Source organism: Zeus faber (assembly GCF_960531495.2).
Source record: "Zeus faber genome assembly, chromosome: 6".
Classification (NCBI taxonomy): domain Eukaryota; kingdom Metazoa; phylum Chordata; class Actinopteri; order Zeiformes; family Zeidae; genus Zeus; species Zeus faber.
This window is the reverse complement of record NC_137201.1, coordinates 13,475,096-13,490,807: the sequence shown is the minus strand read 5'-3', so window position 1 is coordinate 13,490,807 and position 15,712 is coordinate 13,475,096. Positions and strand designations below refer to the sequence as shown.

Genomic DNA, 15,712 nt, shown 5'->3' with positions numbered 1-15,712 from the left:
TTGCTGTGAGGAAGATTCGAATGAGGCAAAAAGAAAGTCTATGTGCATTTACTTTTAGTGCTTTGAGTGTTTGGTGTGCTGCTATGTCTTTAAATGAACCTGTTGCCTCCATGAAGCACTCCTGTGTCACAGTGGGTGGTAGTTATCCGTTTGTGTAATTCCTTTTTTTGTGTAGGATACACAAAGAGCATCTTGAGAGTTCAGACTTCAAATGTGTATATGTATATATATATATATATATATATGTGTGTGTGTGTTCCCTTCTCCATATACTGTACATGTACAATGTACATAAACTATGTGGAAAGACCAGCCCCGGCGATCTCTTCCTCCTCGAGCGTTATTTCACACGCACAGCTCCTTTTACCACTGGAGGATTAAAGATTAATTCAGGGAGGCCACGGGCAGAGTTCAGTTCGACTCATTGCTTTTTTTTTTTTTTTTTGCCTCCGCTGCATTTCGCTGTTGACGTGCTACACATCTCAGTCTGACAGGGTATGTGGCTTCTGCACTTAACCACGTGAGCGTTGTTTAAACATTGACTCATCATTATGCACGGCCAGCAGCCCCGCTAAGCAGTTCCCAGCCTGCTGCCTGTCAGATAGGGAGCCTCAGAGCTCATTAGCAGGCTCCGCTCATTAGCCAATCACAGCCATTGATTAAAAAGCCCCTCAGAGAGGTGATTTTCTTTTTCTTTCCTACCTTTCTTTTTAAGTTCCTGGTCGACTGGAGAAGTAAACAACCATAGCTCGTGTGGTATCTCTTGTGTGTATGGTGTACGTATGCATTATCTGTGTTTGTCCGCCTTACACACTAAACTTGGTTCCACGGAGATAGTGTCAGCGTAATGGATGGTTGCGGTGCAGAGAACACCGGGAAACGTGGATGGGACCGAGTCTTGCATTCATCGTGGCTTCAGCGAGACCTTCACTCACCTTTTCAGGTGTGTGCGTGTGTGTGTGTGTGTGTGTGTGTGTGTGTGTGTGTGTGTGTGTGTGTGTGTGTGTGTGTGTGTGTGTGTGTGTGTGTGTGTGTGTGTGTGTGTGTGTGTGTGCACTTATTTCCATTTAGTACCAGTGTCCTTCACATTAATCGCCCTGCCGGTGATTTCTACACAAGCGAGAGAAATATTGAGTTTTACCACGGTCAGAACAGCTTCTCTCAGTTGACCGCAACTTGATTTTGTGCATTTTTAGACTCAAGAACTTGGTTTGTCACATGCATGTATGTCGCAATGAAATTATAAAAGGGAGAACTGCGGAGGCTGCGCAAAAGAGCAAAGTAGGGAAGAAAAACCTAAATGGTGACACCATGGGAGCTTACCCTAAGCTAAAACTTAGACGGCCACCCCATAACATACAGTAACAACTGAGCAGAGAAATGTCTTATTGGTTTTGTCCCCTTTTCTCTGCTGTTCTTCTTTGTCGTCTCTCTCTCTCTTTCTCTCAGCGCCTGCTGCCTTGATATGTCCTCTTTCCATTACGCAAATGAGGCTGTTTAAAATGAAGCAAGCAGAGTGTCCTCTGAGAGTCGGCGTGTGTTTTTCTCAGCAGTGTTATTTTTACCGTTCTTTTCACCGCTCGAATACACAGATGGACTCAGTACCCGTGTCGGAGCGCCACAGACAGACAGACAGACAGACGGGCAAGACCGACTGGCAGGTTGCCTGTCGATTACCTTGCATTGAGGCTCGTCCAACTGTGCACAGCCCGCTATCTCTTGGGATTCCAAGCAAGAAATTTCAATGTCATACTGTGAAGTGACATTTATTTTTTACCTTATTTGTCATGTGCATTGCCTACCTTCCACACACACTCTGGGGCAGAGGTAGTATTAAAGGTTATGAGAGCAGGTGTGTGTGTGTGTGTGTGTGTCTGTGTGTGTGTGCAAAACTGTATTTGTTTTTCCTTTAGGGAAAGTAATTTAAATAGTGTTTTGCACTCTGTGCTATCTTTCTCTTGCTCTCTGTCCCAGCCTCTCCGAGAGTTCGGCCTCAACCAGCGAGTGTGACATGAGGTTGTGCCGTGCCATGCTCGTGTCAGATCCATTAGCGATGAGAGCACGCGGCGGTGATTAAAGATTGATCCCGTACGCCTTCCCCATCGGATCAGCACACCCCTCACATGGCTCTTTCATCTTCTCGTTCGTACTGCTCTTTAATTTCCAACGTTAACCGGCTTGTCTTCTTAATGACAGCTCGATTGCAACAAACACGCTCGATTGGAGTGAACAATGACAAACTGGGCTTATTGTAAGATGCTACTAATTCAGTGTTTATGACATTTTCTGGCATACTTTCACAATGTCTTAAAGTAAGTTGAGCAAAGGGGACCAGAGAAGCACTGGCGGCCTGCCCAGCTTAGACACACCCCTCGACTTCACCTGGATAAAGGAAAAACAGATTACGACTGTTGTTTGAGCTGGGCAGGTGCTTATAATAGGTGTGTGTGTGTGTGTGTGTGTGTGTGTGTGTGTGTGTGTGTGTGTGTGTGTGTGTGTGTGTGTGTGTGTGTGTGTGTGTGTGTGTGTGTGTGTGTGTCTGTGTGTCAGTGGGGTGTTGTGGTTGGGAATGAATCCGAGGAATTTCAACTGGTCTCTAGCTGAGCATCTGTAGAGTTAATTATGAGCTTCGTCAGTTTACCCTCGCACCCCATCTCTCTTCTTCTCTGTCTTTCTGACTTTCTGTGCCTGAACTGCGAGTTGTCACTCCCATTTTCAGCAGGATGTCAATTTTCTTATTTTTTTTTGTTTGTTTCTCTCTGAAAACTGTTAAGTGCCAAATAGAGACCTACCTAAAATATGCCTGTATCTTGTAGAAAGATACAGGCATATACCTGTATCTTGTATAATTTGGGTTCTAACTAGTAATTTATAGCTAAGAAACAACAACTTAGAAGGTGAGGGCTGTTGCCAACTCACAACACATTATACTTGTACTTTCCTTCTGTTGAAACATTCTAGTTTAGGTCATTGAGCAGCATGGAAGATGTTGGCCTAAATCCCTCTTCACTACTCTGATGCTTTCAGAGATTAGATTAAACCCTTCCCACTCACAGAATATCCTTCTTCTTCATTTTGGCCCCTCCCAGGACCGTGTTCGCAAGTGAGCGCAACTGGTGGCAAAGCCTACCTGAGTGAGGGCTGTCATGTTGCCTCATGGCATGTAATCCCATGCCACATCAGGTTAAACTACCCCTTAGCAGTCACTGTCAAACCCACAGCTTCACCTTGGCCATTCTACCGGAACGTTCTATAGCCCAAGACAGAATTTTCTTGGCAGTTACCCTGGTCTCAGATGTGTTGTTTTGAATCTTATGTGTGACTAGCCATGTGTGGCTCTGAGTGCAACCATGTCCATAGTGATTGTAGCTGCGCAAACATCTCCAGTGCAAATTCCCTGGGAGCTAGACTTGACTCTGTGCCTGTGTATGTACACACAAGCACATCTTGACTTTGGGCATATATGGGACTATGTCCGGCCAACCAGGCTGTGACGATTCCCCACACATGCAGAGACTTCTCGGGGCAGTAAATAACAAGGTGTCCCAACTAAAGGGCCCCGAACGGGGCCGGAAAAGGGGGTGAGGTGAGGCGGGGTCGTTCAAGATGCCAACAAGAGGGACAAGATGTCTGCTTCGGGGTATGGAAGTAGTAAATCAGCAGAGTTGAGAAATGTCAGGCAGGTGTTTCTGACAAGCACTATCCCTCTTACTGAGAGGTTTGGTGCTAGATTTGTCACAGACTATATGGAACCTCGATGATGAAAGACTCCAGGAATCAGCAAGCAAACTTCTCTTCCAGGAAAAGAAGATTTACATGCAGGCAAAAACCTTCTTACATGAGCCGAAAGACGTATGAGTTCAGACGTGTGTGGAAGACCCAGATAGGAAATCTGACAAATGGGTCATTCATTCGATGCTCAAGGTTCACACATAATATAGTACACACTCAGTCCTGTTCTTAGAATGATCAGCATTTCATGGGATAGTGTTAGACCTAAGATTTGTTATCATATATACATCTGCATGAGTACTGTACATACATTACACTACTTGTATGCAGTACATCTACATAGATTCGTGTATACTTACAATGCAGTTACCGCTTGACTGTACTGAGCTGGTCAAAGCAACTCCTACAAAACCTGACTTTTTCCTTTTAAACATTAATTTCACTCTTTCACTGCTGACAGGAGGATTAAGGGGCGGCTCGGTAGTAACATCAACCACCCTGTTGTGCAGATTGCGGGTTAGGGAGGCACAGATAACAGTATCGGGTCTTATACTGTGTCCATGTACTTGTACTGACAAAACTACTTGCAGAAAATGTAGCAGTTGTTGTACTGACTTTCTATTCCACCGAAATTGTCAATTTTGATTTCAATTTTCAATTTCAATATTGGTATTTGTGCGCATTATTGGCAAGTACCAATGAGTGACTGGTCCTGGTTGTTTATATCTGCTTTGTGTCTGTTTTCTTTCACCGTGTGTGTGCAAGCCCATGGGAGCAGTAACGAGGGCCATGACTGTGATGATGGAGGCCTCCGAAGACAGTTATACAGCCCACTTCCCGCAAGGTGCTTTGTGGATAGTAGGAATCCCTCCATAAATCCGCTTCGCTCTCCCCCCCTGCTCCACTTTGCTTTTGCTTTCTCAACTGCGCAGTCCACTCGGCCCCCTTCCCATTTAATGGCCATGATGGTTCTCCCTCCTCTGAGTAATGAGAGGGGGAGAGAGTTGTGTGTGACACCATCTATCCGGTTGTAAATCAGACATATTGTGTAAGGCATCCCAGCTCAAACACTCGAAACAGACGTCACATCCAACTGATACTGATACATGCACCTCACTGCACACCTTCTGAAGTATTACATCAAAAGCTGCAAATACAGATAATTTCCATAATTGATTATACATTCTGATATTTTCTTGTATTCCTAAATTAATCTATTATATTAATTATAATAGATTAATCTTAATAATTAATCTATTATTAATAAGGTGCAATATTCTGGACAAACTTAATTGGATGTTATCTGCGCCTAAATAGACATCATAAAACACCCCCTTTGACACACGGTCCCATTATTGTCTGGCTCTTTCTCGCTCTTTTACACCAAGGCGACGGCCCTCGATGACCTCCCCAACCTGAAGAAATATTACACTTGTATTGTCCGCCAAGTGGATGTTGGTTGGTTATTGGTAACTAAAGAAAACATGGACAGATTAGCCAGGAGAGAGTGGGAAAGCCATCCTTTTATTAAGCAGGCTTCCAGCATTGCCCAGCTCCTCTTGCTCCATGGTATGTCAGGCATGATTGATACTGTGCTTTTCATTGAGGCTTACTCAAAAATGCTGTTGATTCCAGTGAGGCAAAGTGACTTGAAAGGGCTTGTTAGCTGAGCTTGCATCATCCTTTCACAACATACGTACATTCCACCGAGTGCCTCCGCTCTCCAAACACCCTCCCAGCCTTACACATGCACACCATGACACATACAAGGCATCACTTTTGCATTTGTGAAACAAAAGCAAAAATGATTGCCTTGGTTTTGCTGAATGGCGACACAAAAGATCTCCTCAAATCAGCATTTACATGGCGATCCACTGGGTTATCTTAATGTCTACATTCACGGGCACCGTCTCGTGCACTCCATAGTTGTGTTTACCCATATCCCAGTTCCCTTAGGGCCAGCTATGTAGGAACATGTAGTCATTCTGCTCCTAAGGTAAATAGGGTGAGGGTCTCAGAGGGTGTGAGATCAGAGCATTTGCATAGCACACAGAGCTTTTGCATAGCACACTGACGTCCGCCATACAGCACAAGGTTAATTTGTAGAGCTTGTGGTTTTTGCCGAAACTCCATGTCAATTTGTGCCGAGTTTCACTGTAAAAAAAAAAAAACGAACCCAAAAAAACCCTGGATTTTGGCTAATGGAACTATTTTGATCAGAGCTATGAACTGCACACCTACCATTCATGGTCAAAGCTTGACAGCTGGGGAGGGAATTTATCGGAATGCAATGCTCTCATCTATGAAAACATCAGTTCTTCTGTCAGGTCAGTATTTTCCTATGGAAGCCTTTCCTTTTTTTTCTTTTCTTTTTTTTTTGTCCAAACGGCTCTGTTCAGCCTTGCTCAAGAATGTACACCTGCTCTGTGTGGGATTTATAATTTACATCCCTGGGACTCGAGGAAGTCAAGTCTCTGGTTCACAAGAATGTAATTTGTGGTTGTTGGTAAATTAAAATGGCTTGGGCTGTTCTCTAGTCTGCAGAAATCAATAACTTTTAGGTTTGATAAAATCCATTTGGCGTGCTGAAAAAAGTTTTTTTTTTATGGACCTAAATTTGTGACATTTAGTATCACAGATGGGCTATATTAAAATAATATGTATTACATTTTTTGTTTTATTTGGCCATTACTGAGTGCAGCTAAAATAATATTATAAAATAAATAACTAAATTCATATTTCCATAAAATTTCTGTGCCACCGCTGTTAACTGTCCCCGACACTTTCTGCTCACTGTTTGGAAAGTCACAGTTGTTATCGAAAGTCACAATATACATTTACCCTTATTTGGGGCTTTAAGCTTCATTTCAAGCTTTTCCTGAGGCAAATGGAGTTTCTTGTTGAGAAAATAATGCCAAAATTTCGTGACATTTGTTCTTGTATTTTAACGAAGGGTATAACAGCATTTCTATTCTTATTTAAGAACATAAAGACAACACACAAAAAAACGTGGTAAATAATTAATACAGGCTGACACTGCTCTCTTTAAATTACTAATAAACTGAGCCTCAAACCTGTGGCACTAGAGGCCAAGACACTCCAAACTCGCTCCCTCACTCAAAACACACACAGAAACAGGCACACTAAGACAGAGCTGAGCACCCACCCATCCGACAAAAATGGAAACTAAAAGCTATAAATAGCCCAGCCTCTCGCAAAATTTAAAGCTACCAATTTACAGTCACATTCTGTGTGAATTTCATCCTTGAAAAAAATAAGTGGGTTACCTTTCATGGCATCCTTCCCTTAACTTCAAACATGGCATCATGCCTTTCCAGTACTCTCTTGAAACCCTTTTATATATTTTTAGTTTTTAGTTGTGTAATTTTACCGTTGTTAGTTAGTTAGTTAGTTAGTTAGTTCCTCCCGTTCCTTCTGGAAAATTTATATTTTGTATTTTGGCGAGTTTGCATTCTTATGCATGCAGTATGTATGCGGCATGCATATACAGTATATACTGTGTACTACACTGTATATAAAAATACAAATAATATACATGTCCATGCGTGTCCTCTGGTGTGAGCATCGCTGGGAACAGAGTGAGATCCTTCTTCCCTAGAAGCCAGTGCTGAGTCAGGTGGAGAGTATATAATTACACGTGGGTGCCCATCAGCAGTCTGAGAGACCTCTTTCGCTGGCTCCGCCAACAGAACACGCTCCTGTCCTCGGCCGGGTTCAGCTTCAGTGCCGCCAAGCCGCTCATCCGGAGCTGAGCTCTTCCTGCCCGCCTGCCTGGGCTTCCAGCCTACATGATCAATCAGGCATTATCATTTGCGCTATTAGCGGTGGGCTGTGTGGGAAGGAGGGATCATGAGTCATCTCCGGCAGATTCCTCATCACCTATACACTCATCCCAGCGCCATCTTCCTGAGCCAGTGATTAGCAGCAGCAGCAGCGGCAGCAGTCTGGGAATGAGTGAGCCATCTATTTCTGCTTGAACTGTGATGCAGTCGTGTCTGAAGTGGGACTTTGAAATATGGGGGCCAAGCGTTGAAATTAGTTTTTCAAGGAACCGACTGATGACTGATTCAAAAAATCAGAACTAGACCCTAAATCAACTCCCCCGCCTTCTCTGCACACCCCTTCTACCGCAGCCCCTTTATGTTCTGCACGTTGGGCCAGGTTACAGTCTCGCTGGTGATTCATGGTGACTGCTACGTAGTTTGTCTCAAGCGGTAGTGACAGCCACAGGTGATGGGCACCTGGCACAGACTCTTTGTGTCTCATCTTGCTTCAGTTGGTCAAGCTTGGCTACGCTTTTAACCCCCGGTTTATAATCCATTACGCATTACCCAGCTCCAGCTTTATGCATTAAGAATTTTGCTCCTGTCCTTATGTCACTTCCATAACCCTTCCAAATATTTTAGCAGCTGTAGTGGTTACATAAAACTTTTCATTTTCAACTGCTTTGAGGCAGCGTCAGTTGCAGAAGATTCTTTAAGCCGTTAGAGTCATTTGGAGGGTTGCACCTTTGTCAACAGCAGCCCCGCAGCAATTGATGAGGGCAATGTAAAACTTGCCTGATCCAGTCTGTGAAGTCTAATAACTTGTGACATTCCCGTCACAAGCCCACTCCTCCAAGCTCTAACGTCTTGTTTTGCAGCGCTCACGGACGCCCTTGATTTGGGAACTCAGGTGTCCCCTGTATTAATGAGCTGCTAATGCTGTGGCTCATGGAGATTTCACAGTTGAACAAGCTAATCATTATAGAGGCCGGTATGCTACAGGCTACGCTGAGGGATGCCTCGATACGCAAACTGCGCAGGCTGAAGCTTATTCCCGTAGCTCCTGATTCCCCCGCGCTGAGTCATTAGCATCTCAATAGAGGAGGGACATGAGGATGGGGGGGATGTTTTCAGAGTTGGTCGATCACGCGCGCTTGGTTGTTTGCTCAGAGAAATATTTGCCAAATTAATGTGCTGCGAAAATAAAAATGCATTATTCATCAGGTGTGCCAAAGCTTCGGCGAAGCTCCGTTCGCCGGGAACCAAGCAACCGTTCAGGCTAATTAGCAAGCAGAGTGTCTAGAGAGCCTGCAGCAGGCCGGCTTTCCTCTGTGTGTGAGGACAAACAGTATTATACACACTAATGCAAGCACACACACACAAACACACACACACACACACACAGACCATCAAACTAAAATGTATGCTTCCACAACAGATAAACACACTTGAAAAGAGACCCAACACGAGTGCAAGCCTTGCACATACTGAACAGTGTTTGATGTTTTGTTAAGACCTCCCAGACGCAACCAAATTGTCCAGCTGTGACTCCCTTTTGTTTTTCCATCCTTACTACCCTGTCACATAGCATAAAAGCAAATTGGTTCCAGTCACAGAGGTGTGTCTGCGCTTTAAGGCCGTCTAGGAATCAAAGTCCCAGCAATGTGGGCCGTAAGAACACGGAGAAGACACGGGGTCTTTTTCATAGAGGGAGCCCTCTTGTTAGTGCCATTTATTGTCTCAAAGTTCAGAGATTTATAGAATTCAAGCGACAAACATTTAGGTAATGGGACGTTGGGCCTATTTAATTGCATCTTTACTAGATCAGTGTTTTAGTCATCATTCAATGAGTGTACAAGAATAAACATTGCTAGATATGTAATTGTACATAATAATGTGTTTTTAGGACTGTTTACGATTTGGTCACAGTAACTTAGGAGTCGTCTCGACTCCCGAAACTCTTTGCAGATTTGGAAACTTGTTTTAGTGCTAAAAGGCCTCTTGAATTATTCTTTGACCAAAAAAACAAACAAAAAACAGTTTGTCTTTCTTTTAAGAATTTGCCAGTTTGGGGCCACACTTAGTCTTCAGATGTGTCCTGAATGTGGACCCAGATTATGAAACTAGCTCTCTGACATTTAGCACCGTGTTGAACATTTAATACTACGCTTTGAAACTACTTGTCAGCGTAAATATCCACTGAACCCCAATCAGCAATTATGATGCGACCTGATTCGTTGATTCAGGGAACCAGGCCTGTGGCCCTGCGGAATTCAAATTGAAAAAGCTTCATCGCGTCAGTGTGGCATAAACACACTTTTAAAATGCTGAAGTTGTATAAAATTTTCCAGCACAGACTGACAACCAGTGCTGTAGACCAAAGGATAGCTTTGTATTATCATTGATAATAATGGCATCTATCGTGCACTGTTATTCAGGATGGGCATGATATGTGTTCCTTCCCCACTCCCTCGAGCTAGCTACCTGCTCTCCAACTTGTGCCCTCAAGGTTTATTCCTGCATGGCGCGATGGAGCGGGAAGCACCGCGGGATGTAAAATGGAAGGTTATCGAGGACAAAAGACTGTTCTGTTCTGTGCGTTTTATTAGTCTTATCAGCGGAGCCACTCTTGAGAGGGCGAAGCCGGAGTAAAACCTGTCGGCGCAGGGCAGCGGACGCCTCGGTCGCGCCAGACACGACAAAAGGAGCGACTGTTTGGTGAGGAGCTGTGAAGACAGTGGCGTTGGGGCATGGCGGCTTGGTGCCAGCACGTCACCGTCTCTGTCCATCTCCGGTTGTTCTTGTCATCCCGGAGCAGAGTGGCACGCAGCAGCAACACCACTGTCCATTGTCCACCGTGACTAGCAAGGCCCGGCCTATTTATCTCTGGACTGTTTGACTTCCCAGGCTGGTGATACTGATAGCGACTTGCTGTTTATGTCAAGGACAATGTGTTACAACATTGACTCCTCTGGCTGCGCGTTGCTCTTTATACTATGTGTGTGTGTGTGTGTGTGTGTGTGTGTGTGTGTGTGTGTGTGTGTGTGTGTGTGTGTGTGTGTGTGTGTGTGTGTGTGTGTGTGTGTGTGTGTGTGTGTGTGTGTGTGTGTGCTTGTGTGTGTGTGCTTGTGTGTGTGCTTGTGCGTGTGATGCTCACCGTTCTTTATTCCTCATTGTTTGGTGGACGTCTGTGAGTACAGAGATAGCGCTTCCATAGCTCCAAGGTAAGGAGTGGGCTTTTCCTAAAGATGGGTCAAAATTTTCCATCTCAAGGACCATCTATTGGATGCGTATAAGGCAAGGAACCTCCCATTTGAGAAGATTTTGCCTCTGGGACCCCAGTCTGAGAAGAATAAAAATTGAGAATCCCTGGTCTACCCGATGATCCTCCTCTCCATGCATGCACATACATACATACATGTAGAAATTATTAAACTAAGTCTTATTCTTTGTTCTTTCTGACTTTGGCAAGTTTCCCAGTATTACAGGCGATGAACCCAAGGAATGTGGAGTGTGTCCATCCTACAGTGCGTGAACGTGTGCTTGCAAGTCTTGCGTTTCTGTATTTCCTTTGAAAATGCAGTTTTAGGTACGCGGGTGTTTGAACCCCTTGAATGTTTTAAACGCGCACTTTTGTGCAACAGGGGAAGACGAAGGCGGGTTTTTCTTTTCCTACGTTGAAAATTTCAACGGATTTCAACTTCCGATAGCAGAAGTAGAGAGAAGCGTTTGGTTTCAAAAGAGAAAGTGCCACAGTAGAAACACCAGAGAGTGACAGACACTTAGATATTAATAAACCCCTCCATCTATATTTCAGAGGGACTTTTATCCCGGCTCATAAAGGTATGCCACGTTACACACGTTGCAGGGTGTGAATCTAGCACCGTCTCACTTGCGCGGTTGTATATCCAACGGTTCGTAAAAGCCTCGTGACGCTCGGCTCGTCCACGAGGACAAATCCGTTCGCGAATTGACACAGATGCTCCGCCGTGCGCCGCGTGTCAACCGGGGTCTCCGTGCAAACTCCTTGTGCCTTTTTAGCCGAATCCACCAGGGGATTCGGGGGGGGGCTGCCGGTGCCGAGGAGATACAGAGTGATGAAAGGAACGTCTGGCTGGCTGACTGCTGATGATGAGAGGGGAGAGAAGGAAGGGCACATGCCTCTAATCACTGCTCTTTTCTCCACCACCACCACCCGTTCTCCCTCTTTCTCCATCTCTCAGCTCTCTTGCCCTTTCCAACCCCCCACCCCCTTACTGTCTTTCTTGCAATTCCTTATAATGTTGTCATTCTTTTTACTCTTTTCAGGAGTTCTCAGACAAGTGTATTTCCCCCCTCAAGTGGATTTTAAATTATTTATTTTAATGGCAGGATTATTTCTGTGTGTGTCTGGAATTGATGTGTGGAATAGGCCAGTGTTTTTGATTTACATCTAAAGTCACTTTAATATAAATTGTAAGACGGAATGGAGGACCGAGGAGTAAGAGGTACAAATGGTGGCTGTCGATGGGCTGGGTTTAGATAAAAGTGGGGGCTTTGGGTTAGGGTGTGGAGGCTCTTTCTCTTATTTATTTTTCAGTGCCCTGAGGTTACTGGGTGGGACTCGGAGGTGTGGAGCGGTGTCTCGTGGCTAAATTACGAGATTTAGACTACATGGGTTGGCTTGAAATAAAATGGGTGTGTCGAACATGTGCGAACACTCTGCAGCTCGTGTCTTTATGAAGCTGTCACAGCCCTGGCAAACCTTTTATTTTCTGTCCGCTTAGGAGCGGGCATATTTGCAGTCTTTCATTTGTCTAAAGTGAAGGAGTAGAAGGACCGACTATTGGAGCTCTGCAAACACACTGTCGATAGTAGACTGAAGGCTTTTTTTTTTTTTGTGCACTATTTTAGTTTGGCATTTCCAGATCAGTACTCGAGCTCACATGCTTTTGTTTCACATTTCTGAAACTGCACCTTTTCCGAGGCCTCCTGAACCATTCAAAAAGTTTCTCTACGGTCTTCATTGCAGTGAAATGTGACGTGGGACTACGGGGCTTTGCGGCGGAGTGAGCCAGGTCAGGCGGACGTCTGATCTCTCTGAGCGCTGCTGCGTCCCTGTGACGGTGAGAATAGACGGCAACCTGAGACTTCCAGGCCTGTTTGTTTCCTGTTAGTGCAGTTGATCACATTTCGCCGACCATGATGTATGAGGACTGAGCACCATGGGAGAAGGCCAATCCTGTCTTGTAAGGGTTTGTTTTTCTGTTGTTAGTGACCTTTGTCTTGGGTGCGTCAATATTATCGTTTATTATCTTTCAGCAGTGAGATTAGGAGAGTGCCATATTATGAATGTATACATTGGTTCAGGAATGTTTGAGGGTGTTTTATTTTTATTTTACTTTGTCCACCATGCTTACCTTACCCTTGTACCATTGTATTATAGAGAGTAGTAGAGTAGTGCGTGCTCTTGATATTTAAAGGATCGACCAATCACCGGAACTCAGTTCAATACAGGATCAATACAGAATGTGATGTTTCCTTCACATCTACAGAGCAAGAATTACTGAGGTAACAATATTTTAATATTTAAACACAATGATTACTAAAACAAAGGGCAATTCTGAAGATTAATAAAGACGGAAAAGAATCCTGGCAATCGATTACCAAATGCATAAACACGTAATTTATAATGTGCTAATAGTTGCCTTTCCACTTAAACTGATCTAAAGTAAATGATCTGCATGTAGCATTTATCCTGGATTGTGTTTCTTTAAAATATGTTGTTTAAAAAAAAAAAGGAAAGAAACTGATACGAAGCCTACACCAACTTGCTGTTTCAAACTTACGTTTTTTTTAACCGTGTTCTTTTCTTAAGAGCAGGACAAATTGTCTCAAATGATTGTATTGTATGTACATTTTGTGTGTGCACACCTTTTTGGTCAGGGTATGTTCAGTCCCACTAATATCATGGTTTTTAATTCAATATACAGTGTATAAAATATGTAGGCATGTATTATGTAAAGCTACAAAAAAATAAGATCCTAACATATTGTCTAAAATTAGAAAATAATAAATTATCTGCAATTAAATTGAACACTTGCTAGATATGCCTCTCACTTTGGTGATCCGGGAATGTAATAAATACATGGTAAAACCTGCCGATCGCTGCAGCGTAGTCCAATGCATTTGCGCCACAGTTAAGGGCTAAGTGCTTCAGAGGGCTGCAAATTACATATATAGTTTATTTTGAAAGGTGATTGTATACCTTTCATAAACAGGTTATTCTGGCACACTGAATGGCTCTATTCCACGAAGAACGCAGCTCCTCATCATCATCATCATCGTCATCATCATCATCGTGTGTGCGTGTGCGCGCGTGCGCGCGTGTGTGTATGTGTGTGTGTGTGTGTGTGTGTGTGTGTGTGCGTGCGTGCGCGCGGCAGGCTATGTTCAAGTGGTATTTTTAATGTTACTGAGCAGGTTGGTACCTCTATCCATACACTTGATTAATGATGCTGTTGCATCTGTCAGCTGTGTGGGTGTATGTATGTATGTATGTATGTATGTATGTATGTATGTATGTATGTATGTATGTATGGCTCGCTTACGGCATAAGTAACCTATTTATGACCATTTTTCTCTCCGGTATGTCTGAGGAATGATGATTGGGAAGCAGATTTGGTTCTAGATATGCTGTGTGAGGAGTTTTCTTCAGCCCCCCAGCTCGTACCTTGCACGGGCCTGTGGCGTAACATTCCATTGGCTGAACCTGTCTTGGAAATAATAATACAGAGGGAAGGGCCTTGTTTTTCCACTTTCCTCACCTTTATGTCTGTACAGGACAGAGATAAGCCTTGAGGTGAAGATATTTGAGGAACCATATCAGCTCACTTAGTGTGTGTGTGTGTGTGTGTGTGTGTGTGTGTGTGTGTGTGTGTGTGTGTGTGTGTGTGTGTGTGTGTGTGTGTGTGTGTGTGTGTGTTTTAGCCCCAATTATATGTTGCAGCATGGCACGATATGTGCCTGCCCAAAGAAAAAGAAAAAAGCTTGGCAGCATCATAGTGTTGAAATTCCAAGCATCCTCAAGTGGTGTGATCAGCCCTTCCCTTTCCCTATCAGCGCTTGTCTTTTCAAGATCATATCAGCGGCTTGAGTTTCTACCATATGTGATCATCGCCAACAAATTTCCTGTGTTGTTGCCCCTCTGGGTTCTGTCTCCGTCCCATCCGGTTCCGTCGTTCCTCCTCTTGGCATTGAAACCCCGAGCTGCTCTGTGTGTTGTTTCCATATCAGAGCGGGCTGTTGTTGCTCCCCAGCTGAGTTTGTGTTTGGCGTCTAAATAGCAGATGAGTAATGGTGGTAGGGGGGAGCAGCTAGGTCAGCAGTAGGGAGGCGTGAGCAGGGTGAGGGAGGGCTTTTAACTTATTAAAGAAAGGCAGGGATTCTTGGGGCTGGCAGATGAAATCAGTGCATTCCTCCCATGCAGCTCCACCGTTAAGACGGCCGGTGGAGCAAGCCAGGCTCTGAATGAGGGGCAAGATAATGGAGGGTTTCAGTCCTAAAATGCCTCCCTGTTGAGAACCAGGACAGAGATGGAAAAGAGAACACCATCTGCCCCAGTGTGTGTAAGTGGAGTATTTCTGCGCCCGCACTGGCGACAAAGTTTCATTTACATTTTCAGAGTTCTATTCATAGTCCCTGAGGCGCCTGAGGCGATTCACTTTTTATGAGCACTGAGGTAGGTGTTCTGATGTTCACCTGTAAAAGAACAGATGGAGTGTCATGAATGTAATGATAATCCTTTAGATGATGCCGAACTTGAAACCTGCTCCTCAGCCCTCTACCAGGCCGGCTTCAGAGAAAAGTTCGAGACCTAGTTGTTGTCGTGCTTATGGGACGCAAACTTATGTAACGCAAATACTTTAGTCCACATGAAGACACGCACATACACAGCCTTTAAATGTTTATGTAAACATATTGACATATACGCAAGAATATCCGCTGTCTTGCTCTTTCCTGCGCATTCCCCCAAACATTCGAGCGTCAAGCATACGCATATTTGACTCGTTCCAGTTTCCCTGTCCGTTCCCCTCTGCGGTAAGCCTTCACAATGGCTTTGAGGGAGTGCAGCAGAGCGTTTAATTGGGTTACAGATTGGCGTTTACGCTTCCAGGTCCGCGAGATACTGCCGAGGCTCTTAACTAACCACTGCA

The 15,712-nt window shown here is 44.3% G+C and overlaps 1 protein-coding gene across 4 annotated transcripts in view; it reads left to right on the top strand.

Moving 5' to 3' along the window:
- Positions 1–15,712, top strand: part of rassf7a (Ras association domain family member 7a) — a 40,997-nt gene that overhangs the window by 17,500 nt on the left and 7,785 nt on the right. The window lies entirely within an intron of this gene.